The sequence below is a fragment of the Camelina sativa genome, chromosome 1, assembly GCF_000633955.1.
Source record: "Camelina sativa cultivar DH55 chromosome 1, Cs, whole genome shotgun sequence".
Classification (NCBI taxonomy): domain Eukaryota; kingdom Viridiplantae; phylum Streptophyta; class Magnoliopsida; order Brassicales; family Brassicaceae; genus Camelina; species Camelina sativa.
In genome coordinates, this window is record NC_025685.1 from 12098080 (window position 1) to 12114260 (window position 16181).

The 16181-nt window shown below is 35.3% G+C and overlaps 1 long non-coding RNA gene across 1 annotated transcript; it reads left to right on the plus strand.

Moving 5' to 3' along the window:
- On the plus strand, positions 2018-2369 carry LOC104788607. The gene is made up of 3 exons (XR_768472.1): positions 2018-2041; positions 2110-2247; positions 2347-2369. It is a non-coding gene; the product is annotated as an uncharacterized LOC104788607 (long non-coding RNA).

Below are 16181 nucleotides of genomic sequence, written 5' to 3' on the forward strand. Positions count from 1 at the left end.
CCAATCACTTAGATAAGCTCATGGTCACACACCCACCTCAACAAGGTGATTCACGAATAACAAATAAAACTCAAAAGAGAAGTTCTCCACTTGCCAACAACAATCAGACTCGCTCCTACAACCAAACAAAACAACAAACCACCCTTGAAACCGAACTGCCTGGAAAACAGAAAACAAGCATCTCAAAGATGAAACCATGGAACAAAAAAAGAACCGTTAACATTCTTCGGTGAAGTCCTGAAGCTTCCCACAAAATCTCGTAATGATCAGATCTCAGACGAACCCGAAATCAAGCCTCCAACACTCGTTGATCTCAATTCGCGACTAAGAGAACGTGTCTCATGAAACTGCCAATAACTCATAAGAGTTTAAACCCAAATCCACTTCTGTAAAAAGGAGAATCATGATGAAAGACTTGGGTATAACTCTACCAAATTTCGTTACCTTTGAGAATGATTTGAAACGTTGAATCCATTTCCTCCCAAACCCTAATTATTCTGATTCTTTTGCTTTAAACACCAAAACAAAGTTTGCTCTATTTTTATTTCAGCAGTTCACGAAAACACGAGCAAGGAGGCATCCTCTTAATAACAAATAAGATTTTTGGCTAAATTAGATGAAACCAGAAATTAATTAAAGCAAAATTAATTAATATCCACTCCTTTTGTTTAATCAACACATTCCAAATTCTATTTCCGAAACACGGATATTACAAGTTATATGTCTCACAAGAGAGTTACCGTGATCAGTGATTTTGTTCATTATTCTGGCTGTTTATTTTTGAAGCTAAAAAGAGAGGAATGCAACTATAGTAGTCAGGGGGATATGATATAGTTGTATGGTTACATAACTATAGTAGTCTTTGTAGAACAGTGAAAAACCAGTATATGTATATAGTAATCCTGTTGTGTAATAGGTTGCTAGTGAGTTACTAGGAGGTTTTATTTCTGGCTGCTGGACATTGTGTTGTATTTGTGTATTGCATATTTCGTTACATAAAATAATCGGATATGGGAGCTTGGTTTGACTAAGGGCTGTCTAAAGTAGTCAACATCTTTCGTTTAACTATAGTAGTTTCGTTTCGAGTTCTAAAACTCTTGTCTTTGAATTTCCCATCAAGTGTGGTTGCCACTCATCTCGTAAAATCGAAAATTCAACTCTTTTCGCTGTCAGGTTGTTTCTTTTCATCTGATCATTCTATTCGCTTTATCAGATGAAAAGAATGATCATTCTATTCGCTTTAGCTTTTCGCACATCCTTCACAATTCATATCTCTCTCATTTGGAAGAATTGTTTTTTTTTTTTTTGACTTTGGATATTACAACTATTTTTGGAAAATTATTTACGATGGCGAGTTTGACTTTTGATTATTGCAACAGTATTTTGGTAACTTTTTTGCCATCGTAAAGTGAATATCGATTTTATTAGAACGTTGAATTCAAAACCAAATAAAAGATCTGCGAGTGTGTTGCTTTGCTATTTTGTTCAGGTTTAGATGACAATATATGTAGAACCTTTCTTTGAAGTTTGAATGATGGTAAATAAGTTTTAGTATAGCATTTAAAATATAGATGGAGACCAGTTGTTTCTTTATGGCCTTATTTGGTTGGAGAAATGTCATCAGAACAAAAGATAGGGATATGGCTCCAACCGATATGATTTATAAGCCAATCTTGGAGCACAAGAGTTTTCCGGTTTGACTGTTCCGTGGAGCATAAGGAAGCCGCATTCCCTAGTGTTTCATTTAAGAACAGCAAAGACAGGGAATTGCCTATTGTATCTCAAAATGTTCCAACATATATTCCAACGTGTGATTGTATTCAGGAGCAACAAGTTGTCACTTTTGAGGTTATATAGGGTTTGTATTTTTTTTTTTTCTCAAAATGGTCTTACAATGTCAATTTTGACATGATCCATGAGAAAAAGGTTGTCACTACTAAGTCTTAATGCTAAATTGTGAGTTGTGATGCAGTTTTATCCAGGCACATCGTTTTATGGAACGGGAGAAGTTAGTGGGCAGTTGGAAAGAACAGGGAAACGGGTGAGTCATTCACTTAGAAACCATCATCAACTCGTTACCCTAATTAATTTGGTGAGTATAATGTTCAGGTTTTTACATGGAACACTGATGCATGGGGATATGGCCCTGGAACCACTCCACTGTACCAGTCACATCCATGGGTACTAGTAGTCCTTCCAACTGGAGAAACACTAGGGGTTCTTGCTGATACAACACGAAAGTGTGAGGTATATATATATATGATTATTGTAGCTCGTGTACTCATTTAATTTCTATGGACCTATATCTATCTTTTTCATTGTATTGATATATATTTTCTTGTCTAGATTGATCTAAGGAAAGAGGGAATCATAAGAATTATCGCCCCAACATCATATCCGATAATCACCTTTGGTCCATTCTCCTCACCTATTGCTGTCTTGGAGTCCTTATCGCATGCCATTGGTAATTTTTTATTTGTCCTTCTTTGGGTTTTTGAAGAAAAAAGATCATTGTTTATGCAAGTTGTATGGTTTGAGACTAGTGTTTCGTCTTTACTTTTGTTCTCTTATTTCACTTCTCCTTGGTTAATACTATTTGTTGTTTAATTAAGTTATATTGTCTACATATCAGGAACTGTCTTTATGCCTCCAAGGTGGGCCTTAGGCTACCACCAATGCCGTTTTAGTTAGGTCATGTTCGTTTGGTGCACCAGATGCAATATCTGGATGCAAATGCTCATTGTTGTTCGTTTAGTAACAATTAGGAACTCATCTGGATATAGTATCTGGATACATTTTAAAATCTCATCCAAAAAAATTTGAATTTCTGGATGAGAAAAAAATGAGAGTTTGACTACATTAAACTCATCCAAACATTTTAAAAGTCCAATATACCCTTATTTTTATCAAACAATTACAAATATATCTCTAAAATTCTAATATAGAGATAACCATAAAATCCCCAATTCTTCAGCCACCATCGGAGAAGCTCGATGGATCTCTGACGATTCTCCACATTCCTCTCCTCTTCTCCTTCTCCATAGCACCTGTAACGAATTGGGCTTTCTCTCCTCCTTCTACGTCTCGTCTCGGAAGAAGAACGAAGCATCTCTCATTGAGCTGCTCCCACTGAATCGTTCATCTCGTACCTTGCTTCTTTGAATTTCAGAGGTAAGACTTTTTGAATCTTTCATCCCTTCAACGATCTCTTTTAGTTGTGTTCTTCTCTTTGTTAGTGATGGATTCCAACTTTTAGTTGAGATTTGGGGAAATAAGTGAGCTTTTAGTGAGCTTTTAGATGCTTTGGATGCTCATATGAGTGAGCTTTTAGTTTTTGATTTGAGCTTCTAGTGAGCTTCTAGTGAGCTTTTAGTTTTTGATTTGAATGGATCTCTCTATCATGTTTTTATGTTGGTTTTGTGACTTTACGTTTGTGGTTTTGTGACTTTACGTTTGTGAATGATCTATTCAATATCTCTGTGGGGTTTTTAGTAGAATGATGTTGTATATAAGAGAGCAAGGGTGAGAGAGCAAGGGTGAGAGAGCAAATGTTCTGTATTCTCTTCTATTAAAATGGGTTGTTAAATGTTTAGATAAGCAAAGGTTTGTAGTCTCGCTATTCTAGTTTTATATGAGCAAAGGTTATGTTCTAAGATTTACTTATTTTAATCGCAGACACAAGGAGAAATTATGACATCTATACCGGGCAGTGATGTAAGTATCATCTTCTATTTCTCTGCTACTTATGTTTGTGATTTGTGATTTGTGATCTGATTTATTTTGTTTCTGCCTTTGCTTTTTATGGTTCTATCTGCATTCTCTCTTACTATCTTAGCTGTGTTTGCTTCTGTTTAGTTTGATTGCCTATTTTCTTTGCTTGTTGTTGAAGTCTCGCTTAGTCTAGTTATTGGCCAAGTAATATGGCTTTGCTTATAAGTCTTTGTTTGTTTGCCATTGAGAGTGCATAAATCTTTGTTTGCTTTATGAGCTGTGTTGATGCCATTGAGAGTGCATAAATCATCATTTGCTTTATGAGCTGTGTTGTTTGCTTTATGTGTTTCTAGAATCTAATATGGAGTGATGAACAAACCCGATTGTACCTTGAACTTTGACTTGAAGAGAATCTAAAAGGCAATATAAGAAAACGCATAGTGAATGAAGTTGGGAGACAAACGATTATATCCAAGTTCTATGATACATTTGGAGAGAAGCATACTTGGATAAAATTTAGGAACAAGTTTAATACTTGTAAGAACCAATACTCAAGTTTCAAGAAATTAACTCATAGAACTGGAATGAGCTATCATCCCAATGGGTCCATAGACATGAGTGATGATTGGTGGGATGAGAGTTATAAGGTATATAGCTTCCTCTTTAGAATTTGTTTTCTTCTTCTTCTGTGGTCTCTAGTTTATTAAGGATCCTTTTTATTTTAGGAGTGGCCTGGAGCTAGAAAGATAAAGGATAAACCAGTGCCAGGAGCCGAGGGTTGGAGTGCTCAACAGGGTGAAAGCCATTTAGACAACAACATGATGTTAGATGACGATGAGGCTGCATCTGAATCAAGACAAGAACATGATGCTCCCGCAGCTTCCAATGCTCCCTCAGCTTCCAATGCTCCTGCAGCTTCCAATGTACCAAAGTTTACTCGGACAAGACGTGCAGGAAAAGCTGTGGAAGGACAAGCAGTGGCAGATGTGATAAGGGATAGTATTCAATCACGTGATGAGATACTTTCCTACAAGAATCAACTCATGGAGAGTCACCCTGACTATAGTTGTAGTCAGCTTAGGGCTATGAGGGTTTTAAATTCACTGTCTAGTATAAGAATGTGGTCTCCATTGTTTAAAGCAACTATGAAACATCTCAAGGAACACTCTACCAACCGTCAAACGTTCATAAGCTTTAAAGATGATGAGAACAAAGTTCTTTACTTGGAGTTTGAGACTGGTGAAAGCAAAGACTGGTGAAAGCAGAGACTGGATAAAGCAAAGACTGGTGAAAGTAGAGAATATGTAGTTTGGTGTGTAGAGAATCTGTAGTTTGGTGTGTGTGTGTGTGTAGTTTGGTGTGTGTGTAGTTTGATGTGTGTATGACTTTGATGAATCTCGTTCTTGTTTATGAAATAAGTGTTCTTGTTTATGAATCTCGTTCTTGTTTATGAAATAAGTGTTCCTATTTGTTCTTGTCCACTAGTTTATTTTCTTTCTTATTTCCATAAGTTTCTATGTTATTTTTTATTTTCTTTTTGTTGGAGATGGCGGAGATCTTCCTTCGTGAACTCATCAGCAACTCCTCCGATGTACGATCTCTCGCTCTCTCTATGTTTATGTGTTTATCTCCTCCGACTTGATTTAGTTGATCGATCTGTAGATTTAGGCTTGATAAGGGTTTAGTGTTCTTATCGATTTGAAATCTGCTGATTTAGGTTTGAAAAGGGTTTAGTATTCAAATCTTTGACACAAACCTTGTTTATTCTTGTTTTGTGTTGCAATCAGTTTGTGGTCTTTGAAAATATCAGGTGTATGAGTTTCTGTTCTTTATCAATAGAGTTTTAGAGTTTCTGTTCTTGACATGATCAATAGATGTTTATTGTTTGTCTCTCGGTGTGATTTTGCAGGCTGCATATTTGATATGATATGAACTTTGTGACTTTGGTTTGTTCAATCTGGTGTCTTTTGTTTTTATTGCAGGATACATTTAGACCATCATTTGAGGATGATGACATGGACTTGATATTAGAGGAAGAAGAACGTATGTATTCTGCAATTCAAGAAGTTTATGGAGTTAATACTAATAGAGAGATGCAAAGGACAGATCGAGGAGGAGGTTGGCGTCGGGTGCAACGATTTATGTATGAGTCTGAGAAACAATGTTTTGATATCCTCCGTATGAATCAAGGTACGTTTCTGAGTTTATGTCAGGTGCTATCACAGAAATATAAACTTGAAGAATCATGCCATGTCTATCTTGAAGAGAGTGTAGCGATGTTTATTGAAATGGTGGCACAAGATGTAACAGTCCGGGTCTTAGCTGAACGATATCAGCATTCTTTGGATGATGTTTTAGGGGTTCTTTTGAAGCTTGCAGCAGATATAGTGAAGCCATCCAGAGGTGAGTTTGCAAAACCTAGTCCTAAACTAGTTAAAGATGGTAGGTATTGGCCTTTTTTTGAAAACTGCATTGGTGCTTTGGATGGAACCCATATATCTGTTCGCCCTCAATCTAATAGTGCAGAAGCATATAGAGGTAGAAAATCAGAACCAACAATAAATGTTCTAGCGATATGTAACTTCAGCATGAGATTTATATTTGCTTATGTTGGAGTTCCTGGTAGAGCACATGACACCAAAGTGTTAACACATTGTGCTACTCATGAACCTTCCTTCCCTCATCCACCAAATGGCAAGTATTATCTAGTAGACTCAGGTTACCCAACTAGAACCGGTTATCTAGGGGCTCATCGTAGAGCTAGGTACCATCTTGATCTGTTTGCAAGAACAGGACCACCTACTAGCACTAGAGAGCTGTTTAACCGTAGACATGCTAGTTTGCGTTCTATGATAGAGAGAACATTTGGTGTTTGGAAAGCAAAGTGGAGGATTTTAGATAGGAAACATCCTAAGTATGAGCTGAAAAAGTGGATAAAGATTGTGACAGCAACTATGGCACTTCACAACTTTATTCGAGATTCAAACTTTGAAGACCGTGACTTTGCTTATTGGGAGATGGTAGATTATTATGAGAATCATGGTGACCAAGCTGTAGAAAATGAAGAAGAAGGTAACATTGAACATACTCCATACATTCCAACTGGTGATAGAGCAATGGAGACTCTCCATGATGTTATAACTGAAAAGATAGGAAGAGGACGTCAACTTCCGTATTAGCATCACAACAGTTTCACAAAATACTATGGTACGACACTCCTTTCATTGATTCTTGTGTTTGTTTTGATTCTTCCGTATTACCATCAATTAGACTTTCGTTGATTGTTTTTATGGCTTTGTTTGGTCAATATTGGAGAGTTTTTTATGACACTAGTACTTGATATTGTTCACGTACCATGGTAAAGATGTGAATGTCTAATTGATGGCTTATGATGAGTTCTGATTGTTGCAGGGGAACCATGACACTCTTGTCTCAAGGAGGAGGATGTCTCAATGAGGAGGATCATCCCTCATGGGTCCATAGACATGAGTTGTGATTGTTGCAGGGGAACCATGGCACATTGAGAGAAGTGGACACTTATTTTTCAAATTGATAGCACACTCATATTGTTGTGTTTGTTCAAATCGATCGACCACTTTTGAATTTGTTATCTTCTAAACATAAAACATATTTTGAATAAATTCATGTTTTAGAAAATTACTATAAGCTTTTGTTGGATCCTATTAAAGTTATTAAAGTTATTTTTGGTGTTATTTTAGAAACAAAATACATGCTTAATGTGTTTTGTGTTATTTTAGAAAATACATGTTTAATGTTAATTGATATAACCAAAATATTTTTTATAGTGTATTTTTAAATCATAAAAGATGATTTCATTTTTAAATATTTATTAGATGTTTATTTAAATTTTATAAGAAAATTATTTAACTATAAACATAACCAAAATCACTAAACCACAAAATGAAGGGTATTTTGGTCATTTTCATGTATTGTATCTAGATATCTATACCAGATTACAAAACAAACATAGTTTGTTCTAGATACAATTTCTGCATGAATTAAACCAAAAACACAAACGAACAGTATCTGGATGCTGCGTCTAGATACTGCGTCCAGATACTAAATCCAAATATTGCGTCTAGATCACGAAACGAACAGCACCTTTATATGTCTGACAAGAGAGTAACGGAGGTCAATCAGTGTTTTTGTCCATATATATATTCTGGCTCTTTAGTAAAGCTAAAGAGAGGAATGCAACTTTATGATCAATTACCTTGATGATTACAGATAGCTCAAACATTTCGTGATAAGAAGATTCCTTCTGACGTGATATGGATGGATATAGACTACATGGATGGCTTTCGTTGTTTTACATTTGATAAGGCATGAATGTTTATTCGTTTAGATCAATAAGTAAAAATTTATCAGTGCTTACCATGGTTTACGTAGACTAAATTTTACAAGTTTTAGGTATTGACATTATAAGAAATTTATGAAATACTATGTTCAGGAGCGTTTCCCTGATCCTAGTGCTTTGGCAAAATATCTCCATAACAATGGTTTCAAAGCGGTGTGGATGCTTGACCCTGGGATAAAGCAGGAGGAAGGTTATTCTACTTACGATAGCGGAACTAAAAATAATGTTTGGGTTAGACAAGCAGACGGGAAGCCATTTATTGGTATCTATCACTTTAATGTTATGATTGTTATGCCGTCTTATTATGTTATTTTGATATGTATGCAAATTTTTTGGATATTTATGTTTGGTTTCTTACTATACAAACTCTGAAGCTCGCTCTTGATGGGCTTATTTGGTTAAGGACTTTATGTCAAACGATGTTGATGGTATATGGAACGATATGGATGAGCCAGCAGTATTCAACGTAATTTGGTCTACTTTGCTATTATCTTTTGTTTTTTTAGGTAGCATCTTTATCCAACTTTTCATGTGTATTTATTTTCCAATGCCGAGACCGTTACAATATTCATAATGGAGATGATGAGCTTGGAGGCGTTCAGAACCACTCACACTACCACAATGTAACTTTCTTGTTGTACTCTAATATCACATTTTCTCTAGCACATCTAATGTTAGATAATTATTGTAACACCCGCAACCAAAACTCTGCGTTTTGGAGGTGGATGTCGATCGACATCAGTTATTTATGGTTCGGCCAAATTGAATTAATCGTCGATTTGGTTCGGTTTGGTTTTGAGAAACCATTGAACCGGGTTACTTAAGTGGGTTTTCGACGACATAAGGGTTTTGGAAGTGTTTTTGTGTCGCAGTTTGTTGTTTTTGAGAGAGAAAGAGGAGAAAACAGTTTCTAAAGGTTCTTGTGAGAGTTTGTGAGATTTCAAGGCCTTTTGGGTGAGATCTTACTGTGAGAGTGAAGATCCAAGGCTAGGGACGTGGTGGGAAGGTTGTTGTGGTGATTGCTTCATCGTTTGGGCTTAGATCTTGTTGTTTGGCTAAAGAGAGTGCATGACCATGGCTTATCTAAGCTAAGATCTCTGTTTCTGTGATATTGTGTGTTGTTTGGTTGTTTCTTTTGGTTGTTTGTGAGTTTTTCGTAGTTCATGAGGCTTGGATTCGTTCCTGGGATCATGGGGGACGAAAAGGAGAAGTTTGGAGGCGAGTTTCGGAGGTTATGTTCATAGGAAATCACTGTTCGGCAGTGGTGTCGGTCGACACCAACGCGAGGATGACTCGGGGACTTAGCGAGCGTCGGTCGGCACCATGTGGAGGTGTCGGTCGACACTGTTAGGGTTTCGGGAGTGTCGAGCAGGTGTCGGTCGACACCCAAGTGGTGTTGGTCGACACCAGATGTCCAGTGTCGGTCGACACCTTCGGGTATCGGTCGACACCCTTCTAACAGTAACGAGGTCGCTTGTGCATGTTCCTGGTTTGTTTTATTGTTGTTGTTTGTGGCATGAGAGATCTTATTGCTTGTGTGTATAGCCCAATAGATATGGGATTGCCTCACTGAGTGTTTATCAAATACTCATGCATCTCAATTTGTGTTTGTGGTGCAGGTAAAGGCAAAGTGTGATCGTGGAATCAAGGCAATGAAGAGGAGGATGTTCTAGGGACTCGATTGATTGTTGTCTGGTATTGCTAGGTTGCTAGATTTGGGTCATTAGAAACATTGCTAGATTGCTGGTTCTATGTTTCATGTTCGTTGAATATTGGATATTGTTTATGTTATAATATTGGTTTAATATTTGACATTTATTGGATGTTGGTATTGGTTATTTCCGCTGTTGGTTGTAATTGTGTTTAGGTGGCTAGTGGATATGGGACCACTAGTTGTAGTTTATTTATTATTATTATTATTTATTATTTAAAAAAAAATGGGTAGGGTCGTTTCAGTTTGATATCAGAGCCCTTAGGGTTCTAGGTTTGGGTTCACTAGGTTTTTGTTGTGATGTTTGGGATTGCATATCTTGATTGATTATGTGAGTTAATCAATTGTGTGTGGCATGGGGTCCTAGAACATCCTATTCGAGTCTACAGTGTCGGTGAGTTTATGTTTTTGTGTTATGGTAATTGCGTGCTTAGCTTTCTGTTCATGGTAGTGCAGATGGTTAGAGAGGATGCTTTTACTGGTCGTGGTTGTGGACGCGGGCATGGTCGTGGACGCGGGCGTGGTCGTGGTAGGGGCAGAGTTCCAGCGGTTAGTGAGACTGTGGACCAGAGTGTGACAGCAGAGGGTGTCGGTGAGTCGCAGGGTGTCCAGGGGGATTCCATGAGTGTGGCCGGAGGGGGCGGTGTTGATGCTCCAGTAGCCGGTGATGTTAGGGTCCCAGTGTGTGGAGTCCCAGTGGGTGGAGTCCCGGGTGTTGACCTTGCGGGTTTGCTGACACAGTTGTTAGCGCGGTTATCGGCTGTGGTACCGACTCAGGCATCAGTAGTGCCGCCAGTGGCGGCGTAGGTGCAGCAGCCAATGGTTGTGGATGTAGGGGTTTATTCTCGTTATGTCAGCATGCTGAGAGAGATGAGCCGTATTTTTACCGAGCGGTTCTCGGGAGGTACTGATCCTACTGTTGCGGATGCATGGAGGACGTATGTGGAACGTAACTTCCATACTCTGAGATGTCTTGTGGAGTTTTGGGTGGACATTGGGGTCCACCATTTGACTGGTGATGCTCAGTTGTGGTGGAGTGATGTGGCTGCTAGGAGAGTGCAGAGGGAGATGTCTTGGGCTGACTTCGTCTTGGAGTTCAACCGCGAGTATTTCCCTAGAGAGGCACTAGATAGGTTGGAGGTGCAGTTCCTTCAGCTAGCTCAGGGGAGTCAGTCAGTGCGGGAGCTTGACTTGGAGTTCAGTCGACTTTTGAGGTATGGGGGTCGGGATATGGAGTCTGAGAAGACTCAGATCATGAGGTTTTTGAGGGCCCTATGTGATGATTTGAGGGTTCACTGTAGAGGGCAGAGTTATGTTACGCGTGCAGAGCTGGTGGAGACTACAGCAGGGATCGAGGAGGATATTCGGGCATAGTCAGTGGCGACTAGCCCAGCAGTTCAGCCTGGTAAGGCTCAACATCAGGGAGGTTCTAACAAGGGCGGCAAGCCTACGCAGGGAACCAAGAGGAGATGGGAGGCTACGCAGAGGCCGGGTGGTCCGAGTTGCTTCGGGTGTGGGGGCAAGGATCACAAGATTGCTGGCTGTCCCAAGAGGAGTGCTCCGACGGCAGCAGCTTGTGTATACTATCATTGCAGGGAGCCAGGGCACATCAGGCTTATTTGGTTACTATATCTATGCCATAGTCAGTGGGGAAGTCTACGGTTAGCGGTATTCAGGTTGTGGGGGAGTTTGAGGATGTGTTTCAGTCATTGCAGGGATTACCACCATCTTGGNAAGACTCAGATCATGAGGTTTTTGAGGGCCCTATGTGATGATTTGAGGGTTCACTGTAGAGGGCAGAGTTATGTTACGCGTGCAGAGCTGGTGGAGACTACAGCAGGGATCGAGGAGGATATTCGGGCATAGTCAGTGGCGACTAGCCCAGCAGTTCAGCCTGGTAAGGCTCAACATCAGGGAGGTTCTAACAAGGGCGGCAAGCCTACGCAGGGAACCAAGAGGAGATGGGAGGCTACGCAGAGGCCGGGTGGTCCGAGTTGCTTCGGGTGTGGGGGCAAGGATCACAAGATTGCTGGCTGTCCCAAGAGGAGTGCTCCGACGGCAGCAGCTTGTGTATACTATCATTGCAGGGAGCCAGGGCACATCAGGCTTATTTGGTTACTATATCTATGCCATAGTCAGTGGGGAAGTCTACGGTTAGCGGTATTCAGGTTGTGGGGGAGTTTGAGGATGTGTTTCAGTCATTGCAGGGATTACCACCATCTTGGTCTGATCCTTTTACGATTGAACTGGAACCAGGGATGACACCGTTATCTAAGGCTCCTTACAGGATGACTCCAGCAGAGATAGCAGAACTGAAGAAGCAGCTAGAACATTTGTTGAGCAAGGGTTTGGATGATATGTATATCTTATATATATTTTTTAATTTTTTAAAAGGTTTATCTCCATTTTCTATTTTATATTAACATCTTATAAGTCATTATTTTCATACTTTCTTACAATATTCACCACACAATAAGATCATGAAGTTGAAATGATCCATATCTAATTATCTAATATGTCTCTGGTTATCTCACATAATCATTTTTAATAATTTATAAAGATCAATATAATATTTAAAGATCAATATAAATATCCATTTATAAAGTCTATTTTGTTTTGTAAAGTCTATCAACTCTATTTATAAAGACTATGTTGTTTTGTGATCCAATTGATAAATCTGTAAAGATCAATATAATATATATATATATATATATATTTTATGATTTGAGGTTTTTGAAAACAAAAAGAACATAATTAAACAATAGGTTTTTGTGTGTTTAATCAAAATGAAAAATGATCCAAAAAAAAATCATCTTCAATTGGAACTTAAATATAAAAATAAAATATAATTTTAAAAATACCATTTAACTAAATTCTTTAAAGATGAAACCATTAGTATGAAATCTAGCACTATAAATTAAATTGATGAGTGAAAAACAAAAAAAAAACCAAAAAAAATAAGTTATCCTTGGGGTTTTAAAAATCATCGAGATTGAAGAATTCATATAATTTTATAAGAAAACTAATTTAGTTTGTCACTTCAAAAATAATATTTTTTTATTTTGGAATATTATGTGTAAGTGTTGAGTTTATATCAAGAAACAATCAAATCATGTGAATTTTGATTCGGCCACTTGGTATTCCTTTTATTTTAGGTTATAAAAAATTAAAATATTTATTTATAATTAAAGGCATGTAACTCCATTTAACTCAAATGTAACTCCTATCCAATAATTGTACATTAATTCATTCCGCATACTAACTTATTTATCTTTCAAGAAAAAATATTTTTGGTTAAATTTTAATATTTTTTTAATTACTTTGGTTGGCTATACTTATATTCATATTTTGGTTGGCTAAATTAATATATTTCTCATGTAAAATTATTGTTTATAACATATTTCTCATTTCAAAGTTTAAAGCAATATATCATATATATAAAAGTAAGGTTTTGGTCTCTCCTTATTGGTTGGTTTTCATTTAATGTTTTCTCATTTTTTTTCTTTTTTTTTATTTGCATTATAATTGCTTTAAACAATATTTAAGATCCAGTAAACACAATACATTTAACTCACACATTAAAATAAAATTATAACTGAAAATAAAATAAATTATGCATTAATCATATTCTACCACTCAATTTATTCAAACACAATAAATTACTATTGTAACTCCATAATTCTAAATATAACTTCCATCATTTCTTATCATATAAATAAGCATTCTCTCATTCTCTCATATTGGCATTCTTTTACTATCTCATTTTCACATTCTCTCATTCTCTTCTACAATACCTCAAATCATTTTTCGTTTTTCTTTTATTTTTGATTTCTTATTTTTGTTGTATGGGTTGTAAAAACAAATGAAATATCATTGTACATTTTTAATGCAAAATTAATTTTAGAGACTAAATGATATATATTTTACATTATTCTTATTTTAAAAGATTTATCTCCACTATCTAATTTGGATTATTATCTTATAAGTAATCATTCTCTCCTCCTCTCCCACCAATCTCTCCCACCAATATCAAATGTTGTTATATCTCATATATGTTGTAAGAGTTTGATTCTATATTTTAATTTAGAAAAGACTAAATGATATATATTTTAGATTGTTCTTTTTTTAAAGATTCATCTCCATTATCTAATTTGGATTACCATCTTATAGTAATCATTCTCTCCTCCTCTCCCACCAATATCAAATGTTGTTATATCTCATATGTGTTGTAACTTGTAAGAGTTTGATTCTATATTTTAATTTAGAAATATTATATATATTTAGCATTGTTTTCAATTTTTATTTTATATATATATATATATAAATAAAATATTTCTTTTATATTTCTTGCCTTTCTAATCTATTCATATTTATTTTTTAAATTTGCATAGTTATATTTAAATTCACATATGTTGGTTTTAACAAAAAAATCAACTTTATTTGAAAATTAGATGTTCCTATTCATTTTTAAACGATCAATGCGTAACATAATATATATATATAAGCATTTTGTATTGAAATCACAAGTTCCATTTTCATTGCTTAACTCCATGGTTAGACTATAATATATGTTGTCCTATTTGTAGGAACAGCAACATACTTATTTAATATATTTAAAAGAGCAGATGATTAATCGAAATAAACATTTCTCCAAATTTTATAATTCAATCAGTGTGAGTGTACTTATTACTTTGAAAAACCTTTACATTGAAGTTCATAAAATCATATAAGAAAACTAAAATACTATGTCACTTCAAATTTGGAAGGAAACACTTGGTATTCCTTTTAAAAAAAGTCAAAACACATATAAAAATTTATTAATATTTAACTCAATTTAAAGGCATAAAAGGTCATTTAACTCAAAAATAACTTCTATCCAATAATTCCATACATTCCTCCCACATATATATATATATATATATATATATGTTCAAGATTATCTTTAAATATTACAGAATATTTTTGTTAGTTAAAATTATAGTCACATATATACAATATATATACATAAGAATTTATATTACTTATTAACATCATAATTCGATCCATTATTTGCTTAACTCAAAATTGGTTTCAAAGCCAGCTAAAGAAAAATAGAAACGATCTTATTGATATTAGACCAAAACATGTGCATACAAACATAATCACTTACACGGAAGATAATTATTTTTAAAAAATANAAATTAGATGTTCCTATTCATTTTTAAACGATCAATGCGTAACATAATATATATATATAAGCATTTTGTATTGAAATCACAAGTTCCATTTTCATTGCTTAACTCCATGGTTAGACTATAATATATGTTGTCCTATTTGTAGGAACAGCAACATACTTATTTAATATATTTAAAAGAGCAGATGATTAATCGAAATAAACATTTCTCCAAATTTTATAATTCAATCAGTGTGAGTGTACTTATTACTTTGAAAAACCTTTACATTGAAGTTCATAAAATCATATAAGAAAACTAAAATACTATGTCACTTCAAATTTGGAAGGAAACACTTGGTATTCCTTTTAAAAAAAGTCAAAACACATATAAAAATTTATTAATATTTAACTCAATTTAAAGGCATAAAAGGTCATTTAACTCAAAAATAACTTCTATCCAATAATTCCATACATTCCTCCCACATATATATATATATATATATATATATGTTCAAGATTATCTTTAAATATTACAGAATATTTTTGTTAGTTAAAATTATAGTCACATATATACAATATATATACATAAGAATTTATATTACTTATTAACATCATAATTCGATCCATTATTTGCTTAACTCAAAATTGGTTTCAAAGCCAGCTAAAGAAAAATAGAAACGATCTTATTGATATTAGACCAAAACATGTGCATACAAACATAATCACTTACACGGAAGATAATTATTTTTAAAAAATAACTTATTATTGCAACATCAACGTATGAAGGGTTTATATAAGCAGTTAATTAGAAAATCTAAAATACTGTACAATAAATGTATTAGGAACAATATCAGTCAATGATAAGATTGGATCCTCAAAAGCAAGAAACAACATCCTCATAATTCATAAAAATAAACGCCACAATTGTACACATCTAAACGAAATGGTATAAACATATAGTGTATAAATACAAGTGACTGCGAAGTCCGTATATGCCTAATTAAAACGAAATAATACAAAAGAGAAAACAAAAAAGATAAAAAAAAAAAAAAACAAAAAAGTGTCAACTACACCACAAACACCTAGTGATCCTAATATAATTGGTTCATAAGAAATTTAAACAACACAACACGAGGAAAGAGATTCAACGAAACAGACTTTTTTGGACATTTAGACACATTTATGATCATTCAGTTGTGTCTTCTAGCAAGAGCCACGAGAGGAGCCAC